Source organism: Aythya fuligula, chromosome 9 (genome assembly GCF_009819795.1).
Source record: "Aythya fuligula isolate bAytFul2 chromosome 9, bAytFul2.pri, whole genome shotgun sequence".
NCBI lineage: Eukaryota > Metazoa > Chordata > Aves > Anseriformes > Anatidae > Aythya > Aythya fuligula.
Window position 1 is genome coordinate 10,963,430 of NC_045567.1, and position 9,633 is coordinate 10,973,062.

Genomic DNA, 9,633 nt, shown 5'->3' on the forward strand with positions numbered 1-9,633 from the left:
GACACCCTCAGCCCCAAGAGGGAGAGCCCTGCTGAGACCCTATTTCAGCCCGTCAGGTCCTTGGTGAACTGCCCTACTTCTGCTGAGCAGGGCCAACTGCACCCTGCACCTTTAATCAGTCCCTTTGCTCGCTTCAAGTTTTTTTCCTTCTAAGATATAAATTGTGTGTGTTTTCCTAAGGGTCTTGAAGTGAAAATGTCAGGCTAGCAACGTTCACACAAGCTTTTCAAGCCTGCAGCTGGCCCTGCTGACAGCTGTTGGATGAAGCCCCTTGCTAACATGGGACCTGGGTTTGACTTGCTTACACCCTCCAGCTGCCCGCACACCTCTCGGCCAGGGCCCTGCTGGCTGCATGGGTCCCACACCACCACAGGTCCCAGGGGATCCCCATCCTCATGGCCACATCTGAGCCCTTCACTTCCCACCCCATAGCTATACAGAGCCCCTCGAGGCCATTGTTTTCCCCATCTTGTTTCGCCAGAGCTGGTGTAGGTATTGAGGGACGGCTTTTCTCGAGGTGGCTCTCATTGTTCCTTCCCCCGCCTTCCCCCGGCCGGCCGAACGCATGGAAGGTCAGTTAGAAATGAAGCTGCCTTTATCTGCAATCTCCCACCAGCCCTAAGCTGGGTCCCCTTTTTCACACTGAGGCCCAACCAAGCATGAAGGAAAATAATTTTACCCAATCTCTCTGCTCTAACGCGCACCAACCCCCGCCCTCCTTTTCCACAACTCCCCACCGACGTAAAGGGGAAGGAATTAAAAAAAAAAAAAAAAAAAAAAAAAAAAAAAAGCCCTTTCCACAATGAAAGCACTAGATAGAAATCTTGGTTAGGCACCACTCTAAACGTGACTGCAGCTTTCGGCTCGTCCTCACTCCAATATCACCATCTCCACTGTTTAGCCTTCTGGTACAAAAATAATAATAATAAAAATAGTAACATGGTGATTACTCGTGTTCAATGTAATTGCAACAGGCAGAAGAAAGAGGACTGATTAATTTGCCTTGTGAATTATGCATTATTTTCCCTGTCTCCCTCCCCCCCACCCCCCATCTCCCAAGCACACTTCTCCAAAGCTTTATTGTGTATATTTCTTGAATATTGTCACCTGTCCTCTCTTTTTTTTTTTTTTTTTTTTTTGTGAGAGCTGTTGTCAGTAAGTATCAGTTAAGGCTTGGTGTTTAATCCGCTATGAACACTTAGCTGAGGAGCCTGGGTTTGATTACCGTGGTCGGCGTATGAGTGAGAACAGAAAGCCCACCAAGCCAATGCAAAGTGCTACTGCATGTAATTCCCTGCTGCCAGCTGCGGATTTACAGAGCCAGGCAAACTAACTTGCATGAATGAAAAGACAAAGACACTCCAGGCACGACAAGGAAGCCGCTATTCGTATTTTCAAACCACAAGTGGAAGAGCAATTTTGCCTCTCAGCTCTGCAAAACACTTAAGTGCATGCTTATGTTCAATGTCCACTGGAGCATCCCTGTGCTGAAGTTACAGTCCACAAGCCTGTTGCCTCAAGGAGTGGTATTGTCCTCAAAATGTGGTATAAACAGGTGAGGAAAGGCTCAGTGGTCATATGTCAAGTGTTTGGGGTGCCTTTGTGGCAGGCAGATATGGAATTCAAACTGGTAAAATTCACGTCTCCTCAGATACACCTTTTTGGTTTGGTGGCGCTCCAGGCCAAGCTGCAAGAGGGGTCTGGAGAGCAAACACCATCACCTTGGAGCTGCATTGAGACACCAGAGTGTGCACCAGCCCAAGTCAGCAGATGCACTTCTGGAAAGCCTCCATCACCAATACAAAACACGCATGACAGCACCAGCCCTTAAATTTGCTGGGGTGCCATCTCCTGCAACCTGGCAGCTGGAGATCCCAATCGAGGAGGCTGATTCAGCCTCCAATGAAACATTCAGTAGAAAAAAAAAATGGTGTGCTCCCAGTTTTAATCCCCAGTGTTACCCACAAAAGTATGTGACAGATTCCAGAGCCCAGTACCCCTCTCCCACTCCCCTGAAATGGCACTCTGGGGACAGCAGTGTTTTTTGGATATGTCCTTGTTTCTCCTTCAGAGAGAATGGATGGACAAGGCAAGGAAACAGAGGAAGGCATAGGTGAACCCCCCACTAGATCTTCCTAAGGAGATTTTAGAAAAGATCACTTGCTAAGGAGAGGATGGCTAGAAATTTTTAGGGTCTCAAAGCTAGCTAAAAGCTCAGATAAGGTCAGATTTTCAAAGGTTGTTGCAAAGCTGCTTTTGAAAAGCCCTCTGGTTTCTTCTGCTTCACCGGGCTTTTCCGCCCCTCTCAACAATCCCTCCCCGGGCTCCTGAAGGTGAAAGGAGCTGAGCCACAGACACCAAGGGGGGGGGGGCAGCCAGGTAGCTGCCTGGGGGATTTGTTCCTGATGTCTTGTGTCAGCAATGGTGCTGCAGCCCCGACAACTGACATTTGGGGCCCCAGGCCCCGGGGATGCCACTGACCTTGTGGTGCCATCAGGTGCACACAAAGCCAGAAGCTCTTCTCAGGAGAAGAGTGTGGAAAGCTGAAAGACGATTATAATATTCCAGGGGGAAGTTTTTTGCTTAAAATGAAAATGAACGGAACTGAAGGATTACAAAACCAAACATGGAACATTACATGAAGCAATAATTGCCTCCTATTATTTCTCTGCACTCACCAAAACAGCTATTTAGACAAACAAAAGAGCAAAGAAAGGCAGAGACCAGTGCTGAAAGTTGTTTTATCTCTGCTAATCCCCGCTGCTTTGATAACTCTGTAATAGGATCATTTGGCATCTCCAAAGCGTGGTGTCTGAGGAAATTCATCTTTACAGGCAGGTTTGGCTCAGGTGTCTGCTTTCACCTCTTGGTGATGGGGCAATTGGTGACTGCTCAGTTCTGGCCATGCAGCACTCAAAATAAAAAAATCCCGAATTTTGCATGCATGGAGCCAAAGAATCTTGTGCTACTTTAGCTAAGATTGCTCCCAGATATTGTTTTATTATTGTTTTAATAGTCTCTCTTTTATGTTGTTGGCAGCTTAGTTAATTTGAATGCTATTCAGTGCACATTGGATGCTGTTATTCATATTTAAAGAGGCTTATTCCACAAACACTGACATTCAATTCACTTGGACTGTGTTAGACGCTGCTCAGCTAATGGCATAGGCTCCAGAGTTGTGCTCCCCTGCCCCCAAAAGGCTTGAAACAGCAGGAATTTGATCTGGTCAAGCTAGCAGAAGGAACAGGAAATTTAGTATGGGTTAAATGTTGTCCTAGGAGTTGAAGTGTTCTCAAGAATGGAAATCACACTGAAATTTGTCTTCCAGAAAGATGAATAAATACCACAAATTCAATTTTCAATCTAAAAATGATAATAATAATAACAACAACAACAATGATAATAATCATAACGATGATGATTATTATGATTGTGATAATAATAATAATAATAATAAAAATAAATTTTTGGTCTTTAGCAAGATCTCATTTCCAAGAGTAGGGACCTAAATATCAGGGTTTATGCTAAGACTATAGGAAGATCTGCTCAATGCAATGGTTTGGAATTTCTAGTACTCCCAATGTCTTTTTCCCATTTTCCCTCTCCACATTATCTAGTTTCACACTCTAGAGACACACATGGCCTGCTCTTAATATTGTGTAAAAAGTACAAAGTGTTTCCCATGTCCTTCCACCTGCAAAGCTGGGTACAGCATGAGCCCTGCCATGCCTTTAAAGCAGAACTGGTGAAATACCACAGACAGACAGTTTATCTCAGTGATGATGGGAGAGCCCGTGAGGAAGCTTTTCTGGACTAAGGGAATATTTTGGTAAGGAAAAACAATGGCCCTGAAGTCACGTCTGATAGGAGAAGGGTGCCCAGGCTGTACCAAGGGTTGGTAGGTGGCTCTGAACACAGTGATGTAGCAGCTTGAGTTGCCTTGTAGATTCACGTCTCCTTGCACCAGATGGAGAACTGCCTGACTGCTTGGTCTCCAGCCTGTGCTCTGTGCACATCTCCTCCCAGCAGGGGCCACAGTGCTGTCACTGGTGCCAGTATCCCTATCTCCTGCTCATCACCACGTGGCACAAGCAAAAAAACTTAATCTCCTACCAGAGAGATCTTTTGGATCAAAGGTGAAAACAGCAGAGACACAAAGGTGTCTGGTGGCGACTTCCCAGTTACAGAGGATGACAAATCAAGTGTGTGGTCCTGATTTTGCTTAGGTGGCTATTCCAAGCAGAGAAAATCCTCAGGGTTATCCTCTGTCATTTTTGTGCTTTTCACACACACACACACACACACACACCCCGTTAGTTTTGTTAATATGCAGTTCTGGAAACCTGCTTTTTTCCTGGAATTGACAGTCATCATCCTGTTGTTTTGTTGTTGTAGCAGTAGTTGTTCGCTAATATTTCTCTTTAAAAGAAAAAGATGACCTGCCTACACAGAGTTGGTATAGATGGATACCTGGAGTCGGTTTGGTGGAACGTGGGGGGCTTGGGGATTTTTTTTAATGTTGGATTTAAGATCAATTTTAGCCATTATTTGCCATATCAAAGTTTATGAGCTGTGCACAGAAACTTAATTGCATCAGATTTTTCTGTCAGAAGCTATGCTTTTCTGTCAGATTTTATCTTACAACAAAGAATGGTTCATGCACTGCTGCTGGCACATAAGAATTCATGAGCAGCTGCTGGGGGATAACATTTTCTCCATAAGCTGCTGAACTTTTTACCTGCACAGAGCAGTGCTACCTCTGTGCTGCCACCAGAGATGGGTGGAAAACACCTGGAAATTAACCCACAAAAACTCCATTGTGCAGAAGTATGATTGCACTGCAACCCCACTGCTACTTCTCCAAACCCCACAAAAAGGAGGTGAAAATAAGCTTCTTAGTGCCTCATATATCACCAGTACTGCCATGGTGTTACCATTTCTTCAGATCTCCTGGTGCACTACCCCTTACCTGGAGAAGACAACCTTCTGCCCTCCTTGCTTCTCCTCTGTACCTTCTGTTCCCCCTGGATGCTAGCAGCTGCTGCACTAAGCCTTCAATATTTATCCATCCAAAGGAAAATACAATGAATATTGCATGCAGAAAGCTGTGAGTGAGGGGAGCTGTGCAGGAGATGTGCTGAGTTGGGATGGGCTTCTCAGCAAAACACATTGTGTGAGCACATACCATATGCATGTGCAGAAAAGCAATATTTTGGGGTCAAAGTGTTCTGTTTACTCACTGTGGTGCTTCTTGTCTTGACAGTGGAAATGGAGCGGTGGGGTAGAGTGGGGTGAGCCTCACCCCATAGGGAAGGGGGAGCTGCAGCCAGCAGGAGCAGAGACAGTGTTACTGCTTCCTAAGAGCAGGAGGTGCCATGCCTTCATGCCAGGCACTGCTCTACATGTGTTGCAAACAGCACATCCCACCCCAAAGATCTTTTGCTCTCATCTCCTGAGGCTGGAGAAGACCACTTCCAGAGCTCGGGTTTGTATTTACAGGGAGAGACAGGGCTGTTCCCAAGAGCGTATTCCCTTTGGATGGCTCAGAAGATATATACTGGTGACTGTTCCTATTCATAGCAATAATATGAACTGAAATGAAATATCAGCAACCCATCTTATTCAGCATATCTCTATTTCAGATCTGTATTTTGTAAAGAATATTGAAAGCATAATACAGAGCCTTCAGTAACCTGCTCTGCTTTATTACACAATCCGCACAAGTTTTCCATTTTTTATTGAATTGGTCACTCAGTCATACTAAACATGGCAGAAAAAGAACAGGAAATAAAATGAACCAATAAATAAAGGCAGGGGTTCCAAAGCTCTTCTTACTGAAAAGAAACCCAGAGCATTCTTCAGAGTTTATCCAGGAGTAAACCACCTTAGTTAGAATAAAATTGTGCAGTGGAACAGAAAATAAGATGTTACGGCAAATGAAATGTATTCTTCAGCAGCAAAAATTAAAGATGGCTTGGAAGATAGGATTGGCCTGTGCCCATCTCACCCAGCCCTTCCCTGGGAATGATGACAAGATAGAAATGCATGAGTGGTTAAACCCACCCATCGAGGGGCCAGGCAGGGCTGCATGGTGCCTTTGCTGCTCGCCCATCTCTACTCACCCCAGAGCTTTTTAGTATGTTGCGAAAGTGAAGATGTTTAGTTTGCCGTGACATCTTATTTTCTGTTCTGCTGCACAGTGTTATTTTAACTAGAGCAGCCTGCTCTCAGATAAACCCAGAGGAACTTAATACCTGCAGAAAATCCTGCATTAAAATGTGTGTGGGTGTGTGCATGCCGGGGAGACAGGAGAGGGCTGTGACTTGCTGTGGTTCTCTGTGATGTGGCCATGCTTAGGTCTCCCCTGTGTATGCAAGGAGGATTCATGTGCCCTTAATATGCAGGTTAGAGTGGCATGAAAATGAGCATCCTTCCCAGCTGCATGTGCTTGGGTAGATATACACATCTCTCAATTAAACCGAGGCAGGTTGTAGGACTCTAAAGCAGTCTGGAAGGAGGGTTGCTTTGTGCGAATCTCCACAAGGTCTTTGTCTCGTGAGCAAACACAGCAAATATCCCTTTCCTCCCACCTGAGTGCAATCACCATGGTGGGTCTGAGAAGGTGCTGCTTGATGTACCTTGCTGTGCTGCCTTTCTGAATGCAGCAGCCAGTCCAAAGGTCAGCTTCAGCAGGTGATGCAGCAGACCCAGCAAACAGCATTCCCTTTTCTTCATGCCCAGACCCTGATATCACATCATTGATGTGATATTAAAGGTCTTCAATATTTAGAGGTCAGGACACAGTCATAAATAAGTGCTCACCTTCACCTTTTCAAATCAGTTATTGTCGCCAGCACTGACAGCTCTTAGTGTGCATACAAATGTTGCATTACCTTTCAGATCTTGCTCTGTCCTCAGCCTTGGTAGCTCCCTGTGCAAAAGACTTCCTAGATTCAAGCATCCATTGTATGAAAACTTTTTTTTTTTTTTAATTGTTGCTTGAAGTATTTTTCAGATTTCATTGATGCCTCTCTAGTTCTTGCATGACATTTTTCTGATTCTCTGTTCACTAAGTGATAAATTTTCTGGGACAGTGGGACGAAAGAAGCTGTCTACAGCATTTGGAAAAAAAAAAAAAAAGTTTCAACATGTGATTCTCGCAAAAATACCAAGCCCCAATTCACATCAGGAATGAAAAAGACACTGATACTCTCTGGTATTAATATCTCCAGTTTCATATGTAGGAAATACTCAGCCTCTAATTCAGCCCCACAGCAGAAACCAGTGTCCCTTCCTCAGCTTCATCTCCCTGAGTTAATTGTGGACGAACATTAAAGTGTGGCCAAACAGCCACATGAAGCAGCTTGGAGTCCTCCTCCATGGCTAGCTCTGGACCATGGAGATGTAAGTGTCAAGGCCCCAGGCTGGGGCAGAAACCCACCATTCATCTCCTGCAGCTACAGACCTCTCCAGTTCGTGGGCCATACCTCAGTCCATACAGACTGCATCAGGAACATTTCCCTCACTTGTACTGTCAAAGCCAAGTAGGTTTGAATTTTGGTTCTCTGCCCAGGAAAATACAATAGTAAAGTACTGATAATGTTACACAGTTTAGAGCAGTCTTCCTCCACCTTCTTTTAAACAAATGATGACAAAGATACTTAATGACACAAAGACATAACTAAGGAATGATATAATGAGATTTGTCTCCAGCCCCAAGACAAGTTCTCTAGCCCCTGCACCTTCCCCTATCTTCAAATGCCCTTCCAGCAGCTAGGTTGCATCTATTCAATTGTCTGTAGATTAAAAGCTCCACTAAAACAAACAATTCACCCGAGCACCAGACTCTTGTCTGGGACAATGACATAACAAATAGTCCCCTCGAGGCACACTTTGAAGCCTTACTTTGGATCTTCCTCAAAGTCCGCAAGCCAGATGTAAAAATCTTTCTTAAGCAGTAATTCTTAGCTAACATAACATAGATTGGCTGGCATGTCACCTCCATCCCAGCCTATTCCCAGGCTCTACTTGTAGCAGACTGGCAGAAAACACTTTTTGTTTTTGTTTTAACAGTTTATTATTATATATATATATATATATTATTTTTTTTGGCTGGCTCCAGATTGGAAAAGTTCCGTGTTCTTGTAGAAATTAAGCCTGCTTGCCCAAAATGTTGGTGAAACATTCCATTAGCAGAGACAAGTTTTCTTTCCTTCTGTTTGGTAATACCATTTAGGTTACACTTGATCCTGAGCTAGTGTTTGAAATGTAAATGTGAAGCTTTTTCTGAAAAGACCAAAAAGAAACATTTAATCCTTCTGGGTGTTATCCCCTGACTTTTGCAGAAAAAATGGTGAAAGTTTATGGGTATTTCTGGTCAACCAAATGACCAACAAGAGGTAGCACTTTACTACTTGAGGCCATTTTAAAACAAAGTGCTTCATTCAGCCTCATCATCTGCACTTCTTCCTTGAGCAGCAGGGCAAACTGACTGACCAAAGGATGGTTCATTCTCTCTAAAACCCAGTGCCTAAGAATGTGGAGGTGTTGCTCACCTTCCATGGACTATGGAAGGAGCCTAGAAAACCAGTGTTGTGCTTTACTTTTCAGTGGCATCCCTCTGTGGTGCAATTCACCTCAAAACACCAGGCTCCCCTTCCTTCTTCATCAGCCAACCCACAGATGCTACAAATCCATCCCCATTCCTCTGAGCAATGCCATCCCACTGCTGCATCCCAAGGGTGTGTGTGGCTTCCAGCTTTGATGGAGAAGCAGAAAAGCACCCTGGAAATCAGGCATCCATGCAGAGGTGGTTGGGCAATTTGAGAACAGATCTGCCTTCTGTGTATCCCATTCATGTCCTGATGGATTTCAGGAGATTCCTGCTCTCCTTTCTTTTGCCATTCCAGGAGCTTTGGGATGGCTTGTGAATGCAAGGTGGTATATCTTACAGGCTGCATTTCACCTGTTGCCCCTAGGTCTCCCAGGCACCTCTTCTTCACTCGGATCTGTGCTTCATTGCAGGAGGAAGTTCTGCCTTTGAGAACAACTCCTGGATGGCCTTTATGCTCCTCCAGCAGCAAATGCTGGTGTCTAAGACTCTTAACTTGTGGCACTGAGTGTCCCTCAAAAACTACAATTAATATTAATGGCAAATAAACACCATCAATGAGAATCAGTCTGGTGTGACAGGCTCAATTTCCAGCCTATAGCATCTTCCCATTCAGCACGTTAATACTGAGCCGACCTTTCCAACCACCGCCGTGGATGAATAATGGAAGAGGCCGAGGGTTACCTAAGTGTCCCCACTGGCCATCTTGAGGAAGGTATGGCCATGCGTGGCCAAGGCCATGTCCCCTGTCCCCTGGGCTCCCTGTTGCTCTGAAGGACAGCACAGTGGGAAGCTTGAGCCAGCACAGCCCTTCCCAGCTCTGACACTGGGAGCAGCCTCCACCCCAGGTCCCTGCTCACCTGCAAATCTACTCAACAGCTCTCAACACGGGGGCATTTGTGGGCTTCAGCAGCAGCCTCCCCTCCCCAGAAGGGTGACAAAAGGGAGGTACAAGCTGCAGTGATGACATTTTTTCCCTAGGACATAAAGTTTGGGGAAGTTGAGGACTAGAGAGGTGAGGG